This window comes from Panthera pardus, unplaced genomic scaffold, assembly GCF_024362965.1.
Source record: "Panthera pardus isolate Hobbes unplaced genomic scaffold, ASM2436296v1 HiC_scaffold_15, whole genome shotgun sequence".
NCBI lineage: Eukaryota > Metazoa > Chordata > Mammalia > Carnivora > Felidae > Panthera > Panthera pardus.
Window position 1 is genome coordinate 51,141,343 of NW_026526710.1, and position 11,131 is coordinate 51,152,473.

General features: G+C 39.2%; 1 protein-coding gene across 1 annotated transcript in view; it reads right to left on the reverse strand.

The window, feature by feature from the left end:
• The window catches only part of LOC109276412 (uncharacterized), an 87,068-nt gene that overhangs the window by 35,589 nt on the left and 40,348 nt on the right, over positions 1–11,131 (reverse strand). The gene's annotated exons all lie outside the window — the stretch shown is intronic.

The following is an 11,131-nucleotide window of genomic DNA, read 5'->3' on the forward strand; positions in this document are numbered from 1 at the left end:
TTAATGTTTATTTATTTTAAGAGAGTCTGAGAGCGGGCATGCAGGCAGGGTGTGGGTGGGGGCAGAGAGAGAGAATCCCAAGCAGGTTCCATACTCGGAACCAAGCCCCACGTGGGGCTTGATCCCATGAATCATAAGATGGTGGACCTGAGCCAAAATCAAGAGTGGGACGCTTAGCCAACTGAGCCACCCAGGTGCCCCTGTTTGTTGATTTCTGACATACATGTTGATAATAGGCTACATATATGTATATATGCAAAGTTTTCAACAGAAAAATAGAAACTTTTTTAAAAATAAAAATCTCAAATTGTTTTTCTAGGATTAACCGCTTGTTAAAATTCCACTATTGTCCTTTACTTTGAATATTCCCCGAAATCACCCAGTTAATATTTCACTTTAACACGTTGTTATTTACTACGTGCAAGGTATTTTCCTTTCGGTTTTACTATACACGAAGAATATACTGTCCCAACAAAGCATAAGTGACAAAGCCTGATGTATACAGAAAACACATGGCCCAGTGTAATCATAAGTGTAGACAAGATGCTTATAAGAGCTCAGAGGAGGTAAGGTTCAATTGTGATTAGAAAGAAAAGGTAAAGTTTATGGAGCCCTTGAAATTTGAGTTTTGAAGGATGGGAGTACAGGCATAAAGGCAGAAGGAAGTAGTCAACAAAGTAGTCAACAACAAGAAGCAAGCAAGTATGTGAAATGATGTGAAGTATGTACATAGTCATTCATTCAATAAACATTCAGCATCATACTCTACTGAGTGCTGCTGAAGGGGTGAGAAAGAGTTCCTGCCCTTATGACCAACAGTTCATGAAAATAATTACTAAAACATGTACTTAAAGAGTCAGAATGAAATGGAAATAAAAAACGAGGTAGGCGAAAAGACTTAAGGAATGCGATGCTAAACAAACAGGCACTTCAACTTTCTGGCGTTTAGTATCATATGGAAAATAGAAAAGTACTAGTTATGGCTAGGTTAAGTTTCATATTTCTGCATTTTGTTCTCAAGGTACTGGAAAGCCATTGAGGTCTTTGAATGAAGAAATGACATGATCGTCTTAACTGCCTTCAGAAGAATAAAATAAAAGGGGAAAGAAAGGGGCGCCTGGGTGGCTCAGTCGGTTAAGTGTACCACTCTTGATTTTGGCTCAGGTCATGATCTCATGGTCGTGAGATAGAGCCCTACTTTGGGCTCTGCACTGAGCATGAGCCTGTTTAAGATTCTCTTCCTCTCCCTCTGCCCCACCTCTGCTCACTTGTGTTCACACACGCTCTCTCTCTCAAAAATATAAATAAATAAATAAATAATAAATAAATAAATAAATAAATAAATAAATAGGGAAGAACAGAAAGAAAAACTATTTTGGAAGCCTGGAAATAAAAGCATGAGGGTCACTAGTAGAGGAGCTAAAAGGTATTCACATGATGATAAGTTGTGAAGTCAGTAGGAAAAAAGTGTACAATGAATTATCATCTGTTCCTTTGGGAATTAAAAAAATGAAGAAGAAAATAGGATGATGAAGTTTATATCTGAAGTGTACCCCTCTCTCATGAGAGTAAATTTTAAGAGCTGTCTGCTTACTACACACTTCTACCTAGTGTCATGAGCTTAACACACACCCGCATGATATCTTCCTTCTGAATTCCCTGTTCTGGTGAACTGCGCTGCTAAACACCTTGCCATACAGATGAAATAACTGGTAGCCATCCTACGCTCCTCACTCTCCCCAGTTCTCTAAATCAACTTGCTCACTAGGTCTTAGAAATGAGTTATAAAAGTAACACTGCTTATACAAATCTAATTTAAAAAAATCTGACAGTAACAAGCGTTGGCAAGGATGGGAAAAAACTGGAGCCTTCATGTTGCTGGTGGGGATATAAAATGGTGCAACCACTTGGAACTTTGTTTGATTGCTGATGGGTATAGGGTATCTTTTTGGAGTGCTGGGAATGTTTTGGAATTAGTGCCAATTGCTGCATATTTTAGAATTTACTAAAAACCACCGGAGTCAACCCTTTAAAAGAGTAAATTATATGGCAGGTGAATTTATGTCAATAAAAAATTAATATGCAAAAAAGCTACCACGACCAAGAGAAAGAACATATGTTTAGAAATAAAATCACAAGTGATAAAGATATTGGAGTTACCAGACATGGACTTTAAAATGACTATAATTAATATACTTAACAAAATGTTAATGAATAAGTGTTACCAGAATTTATTAGATAGATTCTAATAAATCTATGAAAACTGTTTTATGGAAGTTCTACACCTGAAAAATGTAACAACTGCAATTAAGAGCTCAATTGATAGGATTACCAGCAGATTGGATACTTTGAAGTGGAGATTGGTGAACTGAAAGATGTAAATAAACACCAAGGCGGAAGCAGGAAGGGGAAAAAGAAACAAAATGCAGAGGAGAGCATAGGCATCATACCTAATATTGTAAGCAGATCTAACATACAAATAATTTGAGCCTCAAAATGAGATAAGATGATGAGAAGAGGCTCTATTTAAAGAAAGAGTGGTCGAGAATTTTCCAGTACTCATGAATATCAAGCCATAGATTAAAGGAGCACTACAAACACCAAGAAGAATAAATACAAAGAAAAATACACTTGAGGACATCATAGTACCTAACAAAACCAAAGAAAAAGAAAAAATATATATAAAAAAAAAAAAGAAAAAAACATTATATTCAAATAAGCAACAAATAAGACTGAGGACTAACTTCTCAACATAATGCCAGAAAATCATGTAATATCTTGGAAGCATAACTTCTAAAAGCAAAGGCAATATGTATGGTGACATACAGTAGCTACACTTGTGGTGAACATAGTATAACACGTACAGATGTTGACTCCTATGTTATACACCCGAAACTAGTGTGACATTGTATGTCAGCTATACTCAAAAAAATAAAATTAAATTAAAAAATTTTAAAGGCAACGTAAAGACATTTCCGGATAAACAAAAACAAGAGAATTCACTGCCCATAGATTCAAACAAATACTAAAAGGAGTTCTTCAGGAAAAAGGGAAATGATTCCAGACTGAAAAACAAGTTTAAGAAGAAATGAAGAGCCACAGAAAGTGTAAATCTGAGGGCAAATCTAAATGAAGATGGGTTATAAGAAAATATAATAGTGCCTCAAATCAGGACCTAAATACATTCTCAGGGAAATGGTAGAAGTACTAATTTATAATGGATTCTAATAAAACAAGAATGCCTGTTGTAATATCTACAGTGAAAGAGGAGTATAGGGATACTTGGGTGGCTCAGTCAATTAAGCTGCAGACTCTTGATATTGGCTCAGGTCATAATCTCACGGTCATGAGATCGGGCTCTCCGCTGAGTGTAGAGCCTGCTTGAGATTCTCTCTTTCCCTCTCTCTCTCTTTCAAAGTAAATAAATAAACTTTAAAAAAAAGAATATAGTATACATGGATAATATAATTAACAAAATGACCTAATTGACATATAGATAACAGTGCAACCAACAATGACAGAAAACCTCTTTAAGGTATGCAGAGGGCATTTACCAAAACTTGCCATGTGCTTGCTTGTAAAGCAAGCCTCACCAAATTTCATCAGATTGAAATAATTTAGAGCAGTGCTGTGCAATAGAACTTTTTATGTTCTTGTCAGTATTGTTCACATTTTAAAATGTGGTTAATGTGCCTGATGAACTACATTTTATTTAATTCTAATTAATTTACATAGCCACCTCTGGTTAGTGGCTACCACATTGGACAGCAAGACTTAGCATTATGTTTTCAGACAACAATGAAATCAGCTAGAAATCAGTAACACACACACATACACACTAAAAAAATTCCCAAGTGTTTGGAAATTAAGACCGTTCAAATCACATATGATGGGGCACCTGGGTGACTCAGTTGGTTAATTGTTCGATGATCTCGGTGGTTTGTGAGTTTGAGCTTCATGTCGGGAGGCCCGCAGCAGGCTGACAGTGCGAAGCCCGCCTGAGATTCCCTGTCTCTGCCTCTCCCCCACATGCACACACACTCTCTCTCTCTCTCAAAATAAATAAATAAACTTTAAAAAATAAATACATCACCTATGAATAAAAGAAGCAAGCATAATGGAAATTTTAAAGGTATTTTTCTCAAGACAAAAATAGAAATTATGGAATACAACTAAAGCCCTGATTAAAGAGAAATTTATTTTAAAAAATTAAAATTAAAAAAAATTATAACATTCAGTGCATGTGTTAGGAAAGAAGGGCTGCAGTTCAATGATTTAAATATACATTGCAAGAAATTAAAAACAGAATAGCAAGTAAATCTAAAGAAAGAATATAGAGAGAAGTTCATACACTGCTGTTCTGGGTTCCCATTGTAACTTAAAGGGAAATTTGCACCATGTCCAGAACGTTTGATGTCCTGCAAATGAGGGAACAGTGTCTTCTCAAATTCCTTGCAGCAGGAAGCCACTTAGGGGCAGCAACTTGACTTCTAAATGGAAAAGCACCTCTACAAAAGGAAAAGTGATGGCATCTTTATCATAAATCTGAAGAGAACCTAGGAGAAGCTTCTGCTGGCCTCTCATGTCATTGTTGCCACTGAAACGCAACTGATGTCAGTGTCATGGCCTCCAGGAATACTGGCCAGCGAGTTGTGCTGAAGTTTGCTGCTGTCACTGGAGCCACCCCTGTAGCCGCCCACTGAAGAAAATGTTCTCAGACCCTTAGACTGAGCAGACGGGAAGGGCTGCCTCTGCCAGCGAAACAGCAGCAGCAGCCAACTGCACATGGTCTTTATTTTATGTTCATCAGGTATAAACACCAAAGAAGCGTGGGAGGAAAACACAAAGAGCCTCCAGACATCTGGTGTTTACGTGAAAGCATGTAGGGAAGATGTGCAATTCCAAGGACTGCTAGGCAATTACAATGGGTCTGTCTCCTAACTGGCTCCTGGGAGATCGTGGGGCTCTGTTCTCATAGTGCTATCGCGTCCGACAGCCTTGAAACTGGAACATTGCTGACGTTTCAGCAGTTATCCCATTCACTTTCCCAGGCCTTACAGTACACTCTCCAGAAATAACTCCACACACCCCTAATGCTGGCCGCTTTTCTCCCGGAAACTTCACTAAACCAGATGCAGGCAGCTTTGCGGGAGCCAGGACTTCTAGTGGTTACTCATTCCAGGGCTGACTACCAGCCTCTCACAGAGGTGTCTTATTTGGCCTGCCTACCACTGCTGTGTGTCAACACGAACTCATCTGCTCTACGTGGACATTGCCATCCCGTGCAGCGAGGAGGCTCACTCACTGGGTCTGGTGAGGTGGATGCTGGCCCACAGATGCTGGCCATGAAAAGGCCTGCTGAAAAGGCTATGACCACGAATGACTTTCAGGGTGAATGGACTGCTCCAGTTCCTGGAGTTACTGCTTCTCAACCTGAGCTCCCTGACTGCTCGGAAGGTAGGCAGGTGCCTCTGTGCCTGTTCAGCAGATCCCTACTGAAGACCGGAGCGTGCAGCCTGCCACTGAAGACTGGTCTGCAGCTCCCACTGCTCAGGCCACTGAATGGCTAGGAATGACCACTGAGTGGTTTTAAGCTGTTCTTCCACAGACTCTTAAACAGAAAAGGGAAATATGGTCGACAGAAAATAAACAGTTTCTTTGAAAACAAAACAAGAGTGAAAGGAAAGAGGGGCGCCTGGGTGGCTCAGTCGGTTAAGCGGCCGACTTCGGCTCAGGTCATGATCTCGCAGTCTGTGAGTTCGAGCCCCGCGTCGGGCTCTGTGCTGACAGCTCAGAGCCAGGAGCCTGCTTCGGATTCTGTGTCTCCCTCTCTCTGACCCTCCCCTGTTCATGCTCTGTCTCTCACTGTCTCAAAAATAAATAAAATGTTAAAAAAAAATTAAAGAAAAAGAGTGAAAGGAAATAGTAGATCGTGAATTAATGAAATAGAAAATAAATATTTCAGTTCAGTTTTTGAAAAGAATACAAGTGATAATCCCCCAGCAAAACTGATCAAAAAAAAAAAGTACCGTTTGTCAGTGTAAGGAATGTCAAAGTGACCATTACTATAGATCTACAGCCATTACAAATATAACATAAAGGATGCCATTAATGATTTAATGAAAAATTCTGAAATTTTATCCAAAACTAACACAAGAAGAAATATAAAATCTGGATAGTTCTGGGTCTATTAAGGAAATTATCTATAATTTAAAATTTGTCCCATAAATATTCCAAGCCAGATATCACAGTGGGGAATATTTCCAGACATTAAAGGAAGAAATAAACCAATCTTACACAAACTCTTCAGGTAATAGGAAATTGGTACATAGGAAAATGGTACATTACCCAACTAATTTTATGGAAGCTGTGGATTATGCTCCTTACAGAGGAAGATTTTATTCCTGGAACAAGACCAGGAGGAGCCTGGCTTTCTCCAGGATTTTGACATACGCATCTTTCCACATCTTCCTAAGATATCCTCAGGCCCCTGATCACTCTAGCTTCAGGGAGCTACAGCTGAGCCTCCAGGGCATATTGAAAGGAATCTTCTTTCCAACGGTGGGGATCCAGTTCTATGACTGACTGAATCTATCTACAATATCATACAATGCATATTTATCATATTACACTTCTCTAGACAAAGTGTTATTTATTTATAAGTGTGGTTTTGGTTAGATATTTTCATTGAATTTCATTTAGTCTGCTAACTCAAATGATACAGGTAATTGCACGGGGCCAGTGAAATTCTCAGACCATCAGTTGGTCCAGAGGGCCCCATACGAAGTCCTATAGGAATGAGAACAGTTTCATGCCTATAAGCCATACTCTAGGGAAAAAAGTATCCATCTAAATTAGGGGTCAGCAAAGTACTACAAGAACGCCAGCCTGCCACCTGTTTTTGTAAAGTTTTAATGGAACCCAGCCATGCCTATTTGTTTGTGTATTATCTATGGCTGCTTTTTGCTATAATGGCAGAGTTGCATAGTCGCAACAGAAACTGTAGGGCCCCAAAGCTGAAAATATTTATTATCTGGCCCCTTTACAGAAAACATTTGCTGACCCCGACCTAAATGAGAATTTTCTTTCTTTTTAACATTTTTTGATTTTTTTTTGGCTGATTATAAATGTGCTGCTAGCTTATTGTAAAAAGAAAAAAATGGTAATATGTAAAAGAATAAAGATAGAAGTCACTGTCTCTGGAAACCTATTTTGCAAACCTAGAATTTCGGTGTATGCCATTCTACATATATATGTACTTTTTTTTCCAAAAATGATACCAATAATGATAAACTAAATATTGGGACATTTTAAACTAAATATGAACATTTTATATATCCATGAGCATAGCTCTACATCATTTTAAATTATGACTATAATGAATATTTATAATTGCTTTCTCAGTATCCCCTGCACCCTGCCCCTGCCTCAAGCTTTCTCAATAATAGCACCTACCCTGATTTTCCTTTAATAATTCTCCCTCCCCCTTTCTGGGCTATTAAATTTTCTTTAACTTTGACTTTTGACATAATTTCAAACTTCTAGAAAATTGCAAGAAGAGTACAAAGAATTCCTGTATACCCTTCACCCAGATTCCCCAAATGTCGACATTTTATTATAATTTCTTTATAATTCTCTGCCTGTTTTGTTTATCCAGATATCTATCTGTCTATCTATCTATCTATCTATCTATCTATCTATGTAGAGTTTTTTTCTGAAGAGTTTAAGAGTAAGTGGCACATGCAGTTCCCCTTTGACATTTAAATAGGGCAAAAAGGAAGGGGATTTTGAGCCAAAGTGATATCGTCTGACTTAATGATCAGCAGCACTTAAATGATCTGGCTGCTATGCTGAGAACGGAGTAAAATACAGCAAGCAGGGAAGCAGGAAGGCCCTTGGCCTGAGCAATAGGAAGGACAAAATCGCCACTTTCTAAGATAAAGAAAACTATAAGGAGAACATGTTTGGGCACAAATTAAAGGTTTGATGTTAGGGCATGTTAGATTTAAGATGCCTAATTAGTCATTGTACCAAACCCAGTTTAAAAACTGCCTTCCATTTGCAGAGTGGGTGTTCTGCTCTGATACTGATAACCCTCTAAGAAGATGGCCTGCACCTCCACCCCTGAGGCTGCAAGCCCACAAGACTGCAGGGACGGACTCCCACTCCTCCCGTGCTGTATTGTCTTAGAGCGTGGCTTCCTAGTGGTGGCTGCTGGAGAGGCTGAATGGTGCCACCTGGAAGTGTGGAGGAATTCATGCCCTTTGATAGAAACTGACCAGAGGGAGGGAGAGTCTGCAGAAAAGTCTTCCTCCCCTACCCCATGGTGAGGTGCGATGAAGTAGTCCATAGCACTCGCGCTCTGAACACAGTGAGACTAAGCAAACAGCTGTTCTGAAGCTGTGGACAGCTCAGTAACACCCACTTGTATTCTCCTCCCCTTCATCACCTCCCGTTTACCCTCACTTATCCTTTCCTGGGATTGCATCACCCCAATAAAGTATTAACAATAAGGTTTTTTATCTTAGGCTCTGTTTTCTTAGGAACCAAGACTAAAGCAGGCATCAAAGTGGCTATTCCTTGGATACATAAGGCCGCAGTTCAGAGAAGAGGTCTAGGCCGAGATACAGATTTTGCAGTCATAGATGGTATTTAAAGAGATGAGATCACCTAGGAAGAGAATGTAGGTAGAAAAGAAAAGGGATTTGAACACTGAGTCCTCAGGCACTCCAACATATAAAAGTCTAGAGACCCATGAGGAAATAGCACCGTTGAGACTGAGAAAAAATGCCCCACGAAGCAGAGAAAACCCAGGCATGTTGTTCTTGACGCCAAATGAAAATGTCAATTATGCAAAATACTGCGGCTGATGGCTCCAGTAATATAAGTCTAAGGAATGAGTATTGGAATCAGCAATGTGGAGGTTAGCAAACTTTACAAATATTTATGTGGATAAGAATTTGTATAACGGGGATACCTGCATGGTTCAGTCGGTTGAGTGTCACTCTTGATTTCGGCCCAGGTCGTGATCCCAGGGTGGTGGGACTGAGCACCCATTGGGGTTCTGCCCTGAGCATGAGGCTTGCTTAAGATTCTCTCTCTCTGCCTCTCTCCACCACTCGCTCGCTCTCTCAAAAAAAATTATTTTTAATTATATACGGTAATATCACACCTCTCATTCCTGATGTAATTTGTATTTTCTTTCTTTCCCCGTGCCCCTGCCCCCTCCATAAGTCTGGCTAGAAGTTTATTAATTTTATTAATCTTTTTTAAAAGTTAGCTTTTGGTTTAAAAAAATATATAGAGTGGCACCTGGGTGGCTCAGTCGGTTAAGTGTCTGACTTTGGCTTAGGTCGTGATCTCAGTTTGTGGGTTTGAGCCCCACATCAGGTTCCTCACTGACAGTGAAAAGCCTGTTTGGGATTCTCTCTCTCTCTCTCTCTCTCTCTCTCTCTCCCCCTCTCTGCCCCTTGATTCTTTGCATTCTTTCTCAAAATAAACTTTAAAAAAAATATATATATATGTTTTTTTCTCTTATTTTTCTATTTTATTGACTTGTAATCTAATCTTTGCTATTTCTTCACTTTTCTTTGGGCTTTATTTGTTCTTATTTTGGTTTCTTAAGATTTAAGTTGAGGAAACTGAATTGACTTATTTTTCTAATGTGTTTTATAGCTATAAATTTCCCTATAAGAACTGCATCCCATAGATTATTTTTTCAAATATTTCTCTATCCCTCCTCTCTCTCACCTTTGAGGACTCAAATTACAATTACACATATCAGGGCACTTGAAGTTGTACCACAACATGTTGATGCGCTATTCATTTTCTCTCAGTTTTTTTTTTCCTGTTTTTCATTTTGGGTAGTTTCTATTGCTATGTCTTATATACTATACTTTTTTCCTTGCTTTCTTGTTTTATCCAGTTAAACCCATCTGTGCATTTTTTTTTTTTTTTTAATCTCAGACATTGTAGTTTTTGTCTCTAAGAAGCTTAGTTTGGTTGCTTTTTTAGAACTTGCATGTCTCGATGTGTCTCCACTAGCTTCTTGATCATATGGAATAATTATAATTGTCTTAATGTGCTTGTCTACTAATTCTTTGTCATTTCTGGGCTGATTTGATTGATTTTTCTTATTATGGGTTGTATTTCCCTGCCCCTTTGCAGGATTTATAATTTTCGATTGGATGCCAGACATTATGCATTGTGCCTTGGTGGGTGCTGGATATTTTTTACGTATTGTTTTGTTCTGGAATGTATTTAAATTACTTGGATACAGTTTTATCCTCTTAGATCTTGCTGTTAAGTGTCTTGTAGGGAGTATGAGTGTAGGATTCATTTTTGTCCACTAAGGAAGCAGGACCCTTCCTACTGTTTGAACCCAGTTTCTCAGCCTCAGCACTACTGATATTTAGCGCTGGGTAATTTGTTATGCATTATAGAATGTTTAGCAGCATCTCTAACCTCTACCTACTAGATGCCAGTAGAACGCATCTTCTCTGGTTGTAACAAACAAAAATGTCTCCAGATGTTGCCAAATGTCAGGTGGGGTGGGGTGGGAGGTGCAAAATTGCCCTTGAGCACACTACACTGACGCCTGTGATTGTTAGGTTTTCTACTCAGGTACCCTTTGTGAGTTCCACTGATTTTTCCCTCTAATCCTTTTGGATGGTTCTTCCCCACCTCAGGTAGTTTCCCTACACACACATGTGCTCATCAGTATTCAACTTGAGTAGATTTCCAGTGTTCTGTCTAGTTTTCTCCTATCTGGTACATTGCCCTGCAAAAGCTAGCCACCTTGGCCTCCCAGGATGCCTTGCTCCATCTTCTCAACTTAGGGAGCCTGCCTGGCTCCGCTTGAGTTCTCCTTCCCCATGCTGTGGCCTAAAAACTCTCTCCAGGTAGTTAACTGAGACAACCCACGTTTGCTTCATTTGTTTCCCATCTCTCAGGGATCCCCTCTCTCCCAGCCTTTGCAGTATAGATTTTGCAGCATTTGTTCAGGCAGGTTAGATCTGGGATCTTGGCCTAACAGATTTTGTGTGTTTGTGATTTAAAAACAAAACAAAGCATAATAGTCAGAAAAATCCAGGAGAGGAAAATCAAGAATACAAGGTGAAGATTGTTGGGA